The sequence below is a fragment of the Elephantulus edwardii genome, unplaced genomic scaffold (genome assembly GCF_000299155.1).
Source record: "Elephantulus edwardii isolate Elephantulus edwardi_28Jun2011 unplaced genomic scaffold, EleEdw1.0 scaffold00169, whole genome shotgun sequence".
NCBI classification, from domain to species: domain Eukaryota; kingdom Metazoa; phylum Chordata; class Mammalia; order Macroscelidea; family Macroscelididae; genus Elephantulus; species Elephantulus edwardii.
In genome coordinates, this window is record NW_006399919.1 from 3757740 (window position 1) to 3767642 (window position 9903).

Here is a 9903-nt window from a genome sequence, read left to right on the forward strand (position 1 = left end):
TCTATCCATTCGTTTGTTGATGGGCACTTGGGTTGTTTCCAATTACTAGCTATTGTAAACAAAGCCACGATGAACATGGGTCTGCATATATCTGCTTGGATGTCAGTTATGGTCTCTTTAGGGTATATTCTCAGTAGTGGAATTGCTGGGTCAAATGGTATCTCTATTTGCAACTTTTTGAGAAAGCACCACACCAGTTTCCACAATGGTTGCACTGTTTTTAAAAGGTGCTTGGACTTAAGTAAGTCTCCACTTGGAGGCTGATGTGTGAAGTGGTTGGATTCTTGAAGAGGGGTTCTTTTGTTTTGGTTGAGGCTTGGGTGTGGACTGTTGGGTTGTTTTTTATTTTGTTCACATTTGTGTGTGGGCTAATTTGATTTGCTAGATTTGGCTAGCAATGACCCATGGATTAGACATCTCTCATTTTGAGTCATTCAGGACCTGGTGGAGCTCCTCTGTTTTGAAAAGGTGTTTGGACTCTTGGGCCTGTGGCCCTCAGGCCAGGTGTTAATTGTGTTTGAGAAGAATCTTCTTCTAAGTAGTACAGCCCTGGTCTATCAATTTTCTGTACTGAGGTAACTAGGTATTGCTGTGGTGCTGAACACTGTGACATTGATCTGTCCAATGCCATAAGGTTTACCTATGGTGGCCAGTATTTGGTTGAGCTCCTGTATTAAGACAGGCTTGAAAGCAGAAGAGGCATCAACTCCTAAACAGCATGCCTCCATAAACTCTATGAACTTAGAGAAACGACAATAGTCATAGAACAAGGTTCAGGTCTTTTGTTCATAGGGTTGCTATGAGCAGTTCTTGACTCCATGGCACTTAACAACAAACAATAAACAAGGCTACAAGATTATTGAATATAGTGCACCAAAGTTGCTTCATATACACATTTAACCTCTCAGAATTCAACTCCAAGCTCTATTATGGAAGAAATAAATAAATCAGAGAGAAATAACAATTGAAATACATGAAGTTCATTCCAATCTGATTTTAATTTTCCAGCCATTCTACTCAAGGAATGTGTGCCTGGCATAAATCTGAGAAGGATTATAAGTATGGATCTACTCTTTATTCACTGCTGTCTATACTCATGTAGCCTCTTGTCAGAGCATGGAGAAGCAACTTCCTTTCTTTTCCAGCTAATTTCAGTTTTATGTAATCTTTTGCTCCTGCAAAGACATTCTGGAGCTTTCCTTATAACTTCCTTCACCTGGCTTTTGCCTGTCCAGACACTAAGTACTCTGTGGTGAGTTGGCAAACTAAGAAGGCTCTGAGATGTGCACTCCATCTCTCCCTCAAGACACAATGATCATTAGTGTATCATTCCCACACTGCACGTCCCTGTCCATACTTCAAATAAACTTTACGAAGTTCTCTGTAGTCTTGTCAATGTAAAAGAGTATTATGAGATATTTGAAAGTTAACAGAATGTTATATATGGGAAATAAAAAGAATGTAAGCATGTCAAGAAAATAAAACAGAGTCCTCAATTCTTTACCCCCATTTTATTATTTTTATTTTATATTGGTTTGCATAAAAATTCATATGTATTGTGTTTTATTCATATACATTGTGTTTCACACATTCCTTCATTCACATTGTTTCACACAATCAAACCATACATTTTATTTCATAAAATTAATCACTATTTATGTGTCCATTATTATTCCATCTTTTCTAATGTCCACAGTCTTTTACCTAATTCCTTCACTCCCTTACTCCAGCCACCAAATTCTGTAAGCTTCATTCTTTGCACTTAGATACACATCTTGGTAGTTAGCTTTCTATTTCTATAATAATGGTCTTATGGCATAATTGTCCTTATTATAGACTGAGTTTGTTCATTCAGTATAATGTTCTCTAGCCTCCCCCATGTTATATGATGTTTTTTTCAAAATTTGTGCCTCTGAGAGCTGTATCATGATTTCTCAACCCATTCTTGTTTATCTGCTGAGTACAGTATACCTTATTGATGGTACATAAAAAAATAGGCTCTCTAAGCCCCTCCTCTTTCTCAGGGAGACTGGAAGGAAACTGTGTCAAGGATGTGAGATTTTCAATGTGTAGGAAGATTGAGTTGGGTTAAGAACTCCCCAGGAGCTTAAGGTCTTGGGCTCGTGCGCTCTCTCACATGCTCTCTCTCTCTCTCTCTCTCATATCTCTCTCTGTCTCTCTCTCTCTCTCTCTCACCTCTCTCTCTCTCTCTCTCTGTATCTCTATCTCTATCTATCTCCCTCCCCTTCCACGCCTTCTCCTTTTCCCTCTCCCTCTCTCTTTTTCCTAGTGCAATCTCTGGTGCTCTTTGCAGATCATGTAAACCATCAGTTCAACAACCTAGTTGCTATAACCAAATTTATTGTTAAACAATAAAGTGAGTTTGACAAAGTGGTCCTTCAGGACAATGCTAACCCCAACATCAAAGGTAGTAGTATGAAAATCACTGTTAAAGTCACAGGAGACAACGTGGTCTTCAGTGTATTCCAGGATGTCCTTGAGAGGTTGTCATCATATTTAGCAGCTTTCTCTAGATAGCAGGTCAGATCCATGACTGACACTTTAGGGGTGGGGACATGGTAAATCATGCCAGTAAGTTTTTCATTCAGCTCAGGGATGACCTTGCCAATGACCTTGGCAGCACCAGTAGATGGTGTACTGGGCAGCTCCCTGGCCATTATACATCACAGCTTTCCAGAGAGGCCATCCACAGTTTTCTGGGTGGCAGTGATGGCATGGTGGTGATGAGTCCCTCTACTGTGCCAAAGTTGTTATGGATGAACTTGGTCAAGAAGTCCAAGCTGGTGGTGCAAGAGGCATTTCTGACAGTCTTGATAGAGTTGTCATACTTCTGAAGACTCACACTCATCACATAGAAGATTTGACAGAAGGAGCAGAGATGATTAGTACTTTGACATCACTCTTCAAGTGAATCCCAGACTTCTCCAAAGTTGTGAAGACACCAGAGGACTTCACAACCTACTCAGCTCCAGTCTCACCCCACTTGATGTTGGCAGAATCTTCCTCCTGAGAGGTAGTGATGGCTTCCCCACTCATGACAAGCTTCCCATTTTCAGCCTTGACAGTGCCACTGAACTTGCTCTAGGGCAAATCATACTGGAACATATAAACCAAGTTGTTGAGACCAATGAGGTGGGTCATTGATGGCAACAATATGTACTTTGTCATAGTTAACCAGGCATTCAATGCAGCCAAATCTGTTTACTCCAACCCTCACCATGAGTCTCAGGGATGCAGCTGAGGCTGCACAAGAAGAGGAAACTGTTTGTCAATTGACAAGAAGCAGAAAGCCTCAACCCATTCTCTTGTTGATGGGCATTTGGGCTTTTTCAATGTTTTTGTGACTGTGAATACCATACTATGAACATCAGTGCACAAATCTCCATTTGTGGCCTAGTTCTGTTTTCCTCAGAATTTTTTTCTAGCAGTTGAATAGCCAAGTTGTATGAAATTTCTATGTACAGCTTTTTGAGGAAACATCAAACTTCCTTCCAGAGTGGTAGCAGCATTTTACAATCCCACCAAAATTGAATGAGAGTTCCAGTCACTCCACATCCTCTCCAAAATTCAGTTAAACTTTTCCACTGGTAGGGTGAGATTGTATTTCATTGTGGGTTTTTTGTTTTTTGTTTTTGTTTTTGTGTTTGTTTGTTTGTGTTTGTGTTTGCATGTTTGAATGCCAGTAATTTTGAGCATTTCTTCATGTGTCTGTTGGCCATCTGAATGTCTTCCTCTGTGAAGTCTTTCCATGTCTTTTGCACATTTTGTAATAGGGTTATCAAACTTTTTCTTTTGGAGCCCCTGTAGTATTCTGTTAACTTTTGTTATAAGACCATTGTCTAAAATGTCATTGCCAAACTTTCTTTCTGGGTTAGTAGATTTTCTTTTACACTATTGAAAAAAAGTTTCTGGTGTGCATAGGTACTTAATCTTTAAAAGATCCCATTCATCAATGTTAGCTTCTACTGTTTGTGCATTTCTGGCTATGTTTACCAAAATATTTATACCATAGGCTAGGCCTTCTAAGTTTTTGAATATACAACTATATTTTACTTTTTTCTTTCTTTACATCTTTCAGAATTTCTCAGCCTCACTGATCTAAGTATTTATTTCTTTGTTAGAGTTAAAAATTAGATAATCAATAACTTTAAAAGGCTTTCCTGAACAAATCTTAATGTTTTTTGTTGTGTCAGATATATTTCCGTTACCTAAGTAAAAGTAATCAATAAGAATTTTATCATCAAAGGGCAAGATATACTTTTTAATTTAAATTTTCTGGATAGTATTATGATACATTTGTGATCTATATTTAGCATAAGCCTGGAAGCAGGAGCGGCATCCACTTCCGAAATGGCTTGCCTCCGGAAACTCTATGTACGAACAGTGCTCAGGCCTTTCGTTCACAGGTTCGCTATGAGTCCTGTACGACTCGACAGCACCTAACAACAACAACATATTTAGCATATAAAGAAGCCAACTGAAAAGACTGTAAAAAATTATTTTATGTTCTTATTATTTGTTGTACATAAGGTCGCCATGAGTTGCAAACGACTCAACGGCACATAACAACAACAACTATTTTCTCTGAAGTAATAAAAAAATCAGCATAATTGATTGGTAACTATAAGTTTCTCTTTAGTATAAGCAACTGAAAATGGACTCAAATTAGCTTGTGTATTGAGCAAAAATTGGCTTTAATATCTTCAAACTAATCAGTATTTTGGAATAATCACTTTTGAAGGAAAAAGGAATGAAAAAAAATTGTCACTGAGCACTTCTGGGCCAGGTTTACTTGTTGAGTGTGTATATACATTATTTTCTTTGATTTCACCAACAAGTCCATGAAATATTATCTTCACTATTATAGCTGAATTAAGGGGAGCTTAGGAAGATTAATTTGCCTAGGGTCATATAACTAATAAACAGAAGTGACAAGATTCATAACAGATTGTTCTGATTTCAAAGTCTTTCCTGGAAACCAAAAGGAAAGCAAATACTATATAAATAGCAATCTATTTTGAGACTAGAATGAAGATGAGATAGAGTTCACTTAATGCTATTTTGCCTTAGCAAGATTTTGGATTACAATGTTTAAGAAAATGCTGTTTAAGTATCCTTTGACTTCCAGAGTCAATGAGAAGAATGATGTTAACAGCAACCAATGTCTTTGTATTTTTAGTATGCAAAGATTAATACCGTTTTAGGCACCTGACATGAATTGACTACTTTTGTAATGACAGCAACATTATGAGACAAGCAATCTTATTTGTATGCAAGGAGACATTATTAAATTGCTGACTATGCAAGAAGCCTTTCAGAGTAGTAGGCCATAAAACTGAAATAATGATAAACTTTTTTCAAAACTGTGAACTTTCTGGCAAAGATACTATAAGGATTTGTATCAGCTACACAGTTACCTGAGTCTTCTTCAATCTAGTTTCAAAGGTGAGAGAATTTAGCCAGTGGCTCTGAAGAGATATAAGGAATAGTATATTATCTACAAGTGATTTATTTACAAAATATTATTGTTGTTTGTTGTTGTTTTTAGGTGCCATGGAGTTGAGTGTAATTCGTAGCAACTCTATGAACAAAAGATCTGAATCCTGTTCCATCCTGCACACTTCCTAACACACAAGACCCCATTACAGCAGCCACCATGTCTATCCATTTAATTGGGGGTCTTCCTCTCCTTCACCAACTGTACACCCTTCCTAGCATCATGTCCTTCTCCAAGGAAGAGCCCCTTCTAGCAAAATGCCCAAAGTATGTGAGGTGAAGCCTCATCATTTCTGCCTCCAAATTGCACTATGGCTGCACATTCTATAAGACATCTGCTCATTCTCTTTGCTCTTCATGGATGTTCAGTGCACTTCTCCAACACCACAGGTCAAAGGAGTCAATTCTTTTCCTGTCATCCTTATTCATTGTCTAACTCGCAGATGCATAGCAAGTAATTGGAAAGACCGTGGCCTGAATCAGATGCACCTTAGTCCTCAAACTGACATCATTACTCCTAAAAATATTATGCTTCACAAAATATTATATATATTTTTTAAAAAGAATGAGTTTCATTGTTGTTTAGTTTTAACCACTACTTTTTTTAGAGATTAGCATAGTTAACACTTTTCCTTTATTAACTCTTCAAAAGCAAATCAGCATTCAAAGATGACCATACTTACTACTTTGTAAAAACCTGTGACTTCAGCAATGGACTCTAGTATCTCAGAGATTATGAAGATGAAACAGGATAGGGCAGATTTCAGAATCACAAGGTGACTGTGAGTTATACTGAACTTGACAACATCTAACAACAACAAGAAGAAGCTACCTTGAGTTAGGATCTGAGTCTTTTATTCTTGCTCTTGGAGGATATTACAAGAAATACTATTTATTATTCTATTTGTGTTACTAAGGATAGAAATGTGTTTGTTGTTGTTGATTGTCTTCGAGTCGAGCATAACTCATAGTGACCCTGTAAACAAAAGGCCTGAAGCCCCTTACAACTATCAACATTTGTCAAAGTTCATAGAGTCTCTGGAGGCATGTTGCTTAGGAAGTAGACGCCATTCCTGCTTCTAAACTTGTCAGAGTATGATATTGTTTTTGGGTACCGTTGAGTCTCCTGAGATGTATAGTGACCCTATTTACAACAGCTCTGAACCGTGCCTTGTCCTGAGCCAGTCTCACTAATTCCAACACACCACCCTACTGCCCCAGTTACTGTATCAAATCATCTCATCCGGGATCTTTCTCTCCTGCTCTGTGCATCCATCCTTCTAAGTAGGATGTCCTTCTCCAGGGATCAATCTCTCCCGTCCATGTGCCCAAAGTAAGTGAGGTAGAACTTCAAAATCCTAGCCTCCAAGGAGAAACTTGATTTCACTTTTCCAGAACAGACCTATTTGTGTTCTTGGCAGTCCATGGTATGTTCAAGACTCTTCTCCAGCACTACAACTTGAAGGCATCTATTTTTCTTCTGTCATCCTTAGTCATTGTCCAACTCTCTGAAGCATAACAATTAATTGAGAAAACCATGGCCTGGATTAGGCATATGCAGATAAAATCATGCTGAAGATTATTCTAAAATGGCTAGAACAGTTCCAGTTCCATATATCAACAGAGAACTTCCTGAAATTCAAGCTATATTTAGAAAAGCTTGTGACAACAAGGATATTGTTGCCTATGTCAGATGGATCTTGGCTGGAAGCAGAAAATACCAGAAAGATGTCTATTTGTGTTTTATTGACTATGCAAAGATAGTTGGATGTGTGGATCATAACAAATTATAATAACATTGAGAATATGGGCATCTCAGTACACTTAATTGTGCTCATGCAAAACTTCTATATAAACCATATCTATCTATCTATCTAAGCAGTTGTCTGAAGAGAACAATTGAACACTGAATGGTTTAAAATCAGGAAAGTTGTGTGTCAAGGTTGTGTCTTCTTTCCATACCTAATCAATTAGTGTACTGAGCAAATTCTTTGAGAAGCTTGACTATATGAGAAAGAATGTGACATGAAGATTGGAGGAAGACTCGCCAGCAATCTAGATTATGCAGATTACATAATGTTATTTAGAATAGTATATTCTTTATAAAATAATACTATATAACGTTTTATTTTGAAAATATATAAAGTTGCAACCTTCTGGAGGGTCAACTATGGATCAGTCCCAACTCGATGGTACTCAACAACAACAATGTATATTTTAATGATAATTTTATGTTGATGTTATTGTTGGATGTCATCAAGTCCAATCCAATTTACATCAATTTTAGGCACAAAAGATTGAAATCTAGGTTAATCTTGTGCCATTTTCACAATTTCTGCTTTGTTAAATCCACTGATCAATTTCATAGACAAATTTTTATCAAAGCTAATCAAATTTATCTTCAAGATGAGGACAGAAAGCAATGCTACCAAGCCAAAGGTGAGTGACTTAATCCTTGGCCCGAGGGCCCGTCTTTCATTGTTTTTGTTTAGACATTCCTCTAGGTCGTATAGCCCTGGTGTACAAGTTGCTGTACTTACAGCAGTAACTTGTGGTTGCTATGTGTCTGAACGCTGTGACACTGATGGGTCAAATGCATTCATGATTGGTTACCCAATGCAGACAAAGAGTGAGTGGAGCTCCCCGATTAAAACAAGTTTGGAAGTAGGAGTGGCATCCACTTCTGTAATAGCTTGCCTCTGGAAATGCTATAAACCTGAAGAGAGGATGAAAGACACATGTTGAGGACTCTCCTTCATAGGGTCGCCATGAGGCGCCTATGACTCGATGGCACTTAACAACAACAACAACAACAATAAAATTCATAAATCTAATACTAGGGAAAATAAAATTTAGATCTCAGTGTTAAGGAGGGGAAGTCCTAGCCACTTTGCTTTTTCACAATAGAAGGTGAAAAGATTGAAACCATCAATTACTTAATTTTATTTGGATTCACTTAGTACTAGCAGTCTGGAGATTAGGAAATGTATTGCACTGTGAAAGTCTGTAGTCAGAGACATCTCTAAATTATTGAGGAGAAATGATGTCAGTTTAAGGATTAAGGTATGGTGTGCCTGATTAACGCCATGATCTTCTCAGTAACTTGCTATGCATCTGAGAGCTGGACAATGACTAAGAATGACAGAAGATTTGATGCCTTTGAGTTGTGGTGATGGAGAAGAGTACTGGTTATCTCATGGACTGCCAAGGAACAAACAGATATGTCTTAGAGAAGGTGCAGCCAGAGGACTCCCTGGAGGCAAGAATGGAGAAGCTTCCTCTCACATACATTGAGTCTGTCGCTAGGAGAAGGACATGATGCTTGGAAAGGTGGAGAGTCAGTGAAGGAGAGGAAAACCCTCAACCACGAGGACTGACACAGTGACAGCAGCAATGGGCGTGAGTGTGTTGGAGTTTGTGAGGATGTCACAAGATAGGACAGGGTTCAGATCTGTTGCTCACTGGGCACTATGAGTCACATTCAACTTGATGACACATAATAACAGTAACAATAGATAAACCTGGAAATAATTTTCTTATTACCTAAAAAAATGACTAAAATGTGTGTAGACTTTTGAAGATCTCGGTAATTTCTATAAAAATATAGATGCAGATGTATTTGTGTAGTCCCTTCAAATGATAGTATTTAGCAGAGTAAAATTAAATTTTAATATATAATAAATTTCACGGATTAATTATTTTCACTGTAGCTTACTGATGGACCAAGCACATCAATTTGAAGATACGAATTGATCATTTTCACACATATATAAAAAGATAATTCTTGTTTGTTGTTGTTGGTTCTATTTATAGTATAAAAAGGACCTTAATAAAGTGACACTACACTAATTTTATTCTTTTCTCCTTAAGCATTTAAAACCTTGAATTCATATTTATGCATTATAGTTACTAGTTGTCCAAAACAGATGTTCTTTCTGAAGCATTACATATTAATTTTCTTCCGTGCATGGAATTCTGTATTCTTTGCCCAAATGACCAAGTCTCTCATTTCCTCCCCCCACCCCAGCCTGATTCTTGATACTATTTCAATTGGCAAACATTTATGTATCATTCCAAAGGTGATGTGATTATTTCTACATTGTCATAAAATCTTGAAAATGTATGTTGGCTTGCTGATAAATAAGGAAATCTTATTGCTGAACTATGACAGGAAGAAAATTGTGAAGGGTTGTTTAAAAAAAAAACGCATGTATTTAAGACACATACACAAGTTCAAAGTATAGCTGAAGGTGAATTCAGAGTGCAGTGAAAAGAAAACTTTGAAATTAATGAGAAAAGAACGTAGGAAAAAAATTGTAAAGAATCAGAATAAGCAAATTAATTTCCAAATCCAGGGAAAAAAAACGTAGTTCACAGAGGGGGGAG

General features: G+C 37.4%; 1 pseudogene; it reads right to left on the reverse strand.

Annotated features, from left to right (window-relative positions):
- Positions 1-2286: 2286 nt before the first annotated feature.
- On the reverse strand, positions 2287-3241 carry LOC102867618 (annotated as a pseudogene).
- Between the last annotated feature and the right edge of the window lie 6662 nt (positions 3242-9903).